The 2,439-nt window shown below is 36.0% G+C and overlaps 1 non-coding gene across 1 annotated transcript; it reads left to right on the top strand.

The window, feature by feature from the left end:
* The first annotated feature begins 295 nt into the window (after positions 1 to 295).
* Positions 296 to 366, top strand: TRNAC-GCA (transfer RNA cysteine (anticodon GCA)). The gene has a single exon. It is a non-coding gene; the product is annotated as a tRNA-Cys (tRNA).
* The last annotated feature ends 2,073 nt before the right edge of the window (positions 367 to 2,439 follow it).

Raw genomic sequence — 2,439 nt, 5'->3', positions numbered from 1 at the left:
GAAGGCGACAAACATGACCATCAAGGACTTCAATACCCAGAGGTGGCTGCATATAGAAAAAAAATTAAAAGGCAAGTGCTCTTCCTTGTTTAGATCCTATTTAAGTCGGAACATTCGCGTCGATCCTTTTTAATTACGTGTTGATTTCACTACTATATTGGGAGTTACTTTATGTTTTGGTAGACATAAAACCAATAGTGGATTTGTTTTTGTATTTTTTAAATATTTTCATGGCTTTTCATGAGAAGACGTGGATGAATACTTGTTGTTTTCTAATTTTTTTATCAGATTTTTTGGCAGCATGGCCAAGCGGTAAGGCAGGGGACTGCAAATCCTTTATCCCTAGTTCAAATCTGGGTGCCGCCTGATCTATAATACACTTAAATTCTTGAATAGGCTAACCTTCTTTTAATATATCCATGAGCAAGAGCTAAAGTAGCTCCTAAGAATAGTTTTATTGTACCTACTAAAGGAATTAAACTCATTATCGAAGGTAAAGATATGAAATAAGGAAGAAGTCGAGCTAGAAGAAAAGTTACTATTTTTTATTACTTAATTTAAGAATTAATAAATTATTCGAATGAATTTTATTCTTCTTCTTCAGATTCAAAATAGAAGAATAAAAGAATAAGTAGACGAGAAATTCTGGCCCGGGAGGTGTAATATCAATAACTTGGCATCCATTTGATGCATAAACTATGGATATTTCATATGGAAATTCTTTCAGAGGTTTTCCATAATTTGTCCGTGTCAACAAACAATTAAAAATACCTTGACTTTTTCGGAACAGGTCCGAGTCAAATAGCAATAGTTTGAAGGACTTCGTTTTCCATTAAACTATTTCGGAAACCTAAGGACTTGATCGTATGGATATAGAAATACACAAGATTTCCGATCCTAGCAGGAAAAGGAAGGGAAACATATACTCAAAGTGAGTAAGCAGAATTCCAAACTAAGTCATAAAATTCTCTAAAAATGTCGACAAAGTTATCCAGTCTGATTAGAATATCATAAAGTATAGGTGGCAGAAATTTTGTTAGAATTGTTTTATCTATTCATTTTCATTTCATTTGTACCCCTGGCAAATTCAAACTTTCATCTAACACAAGTGTTCTTCTACCATTATGTTCTTGAAGTTGTTGGCATCCTCATTACATAAAGTATGCCCATGATCAGGAAAACAGAGCCATCATGCAAAACTTGAGCTAGTCTTAGAGGCGACACTAGAAATCTATTTACCGTTTGTTATTCAACACATGCATATGAGTTTTCTTCAGTGTTTTGTGGTTATTGTAGACTTGAGAATCAATGGAATTATGACACATAACATAACAATTGATTCCAAAATTAAAAATAAATAATAACTTTTATTATTGCCTCTAGGGCATATTTCCATTCGCGAGATCAAGAGTTTGCGCTGAACTTGAGGCAACAAGATGCAATGGACAAAAACTTAAATTAGACAGTGCAAAATATCATATTGATGAAGCTCTCAAATAATGGGACAGAATGTCATAATGAACTAGGAAGGCATTGACTATGATAAAACTCCCCTTTCTTGTCTCCTCCGATTCTACGCCGCGACCCAGAAACAATGCAGTGAAACAGGCTGCCAAGGCGCCACAATAACGGTCTGGTAAAGGAGAAGCCAAACAGTCCAACAAAGGATGTGTGACAAACAAACAACGACCACATAGATGGGGGCTCGAGTGGTTGCACCAAAATTAAAGAAATTAAATCAAACGATGGCAAATTTAGATGAGACATTGCTAAAAGTTACTGTAAAAAGATGAACAAACATCTAAATATATCGAAATTACATTATGATACAATTGATCAGAGACAAACTGGATGTCTATGTGCTGCTGAGCTATTTGATGTATGTTTACCCTCCATCTTCTCCCAAGCCTCCCAGAAAAAAATAAAAACATTTTTTAAATAAACATAAGAAAATAGCCCAACAAAAACAACCTGAACGCATCCCCTTGCTGAAAAAAATACACACGGTTGAGTGAACAACCCCTGAATCCCAACGGCAAGGAAAACGAGGACAAGCCGAGACGCAAGGCCCCTGACCCTGCAAACCCCAAAGGTCGGCAAGTCGTAAATGGAAAACAAACAGCAAATACATTGAAACAGAAACACATGTAATACACATGAATCTTGTCAAATAAATCATGTGGTAGACAACTTACATGTGACATACGTAATTCGCATCTAGATGAGAATTAGCAAACCCATTTTGAATTAGATCAGTTGTGTGATCTTTGAGTTTTTTTTTATCGTTATTCTGTTGCAACGCACGTGCATTCAGCTAGGGTACCATAAAAGGCCTGCCGAACGGACTCTCTCCTCCAGGTGAGAGACCAATTGCATGTGGACGGTTTTCTTAGGGGATCTGGCATGCTTAAACTTTAGTATCGTAAAAGAAACCATTAG

Source organism: Triticum aestivum, chromosome 3B, assembly GCF_018294505.1.
Source record: "Triticum aestivum cultivar Chinese Spring chromosome 3B, IWGSC CS RefSeq v2.1, whole genome shotgun sequence".
Classification (NCBI taxonomy): Eukaryota; Viridiplantae; Streptophyta; class Magnoliopsida; order Poales; family Poaceae; genus Triticum; species Triticum aestivum.
The sequence above is the reverse complement of the archived record's forward strand: the minus strand, read 5'-3'. Positions and strand labels throughout refer to the sequence as shown.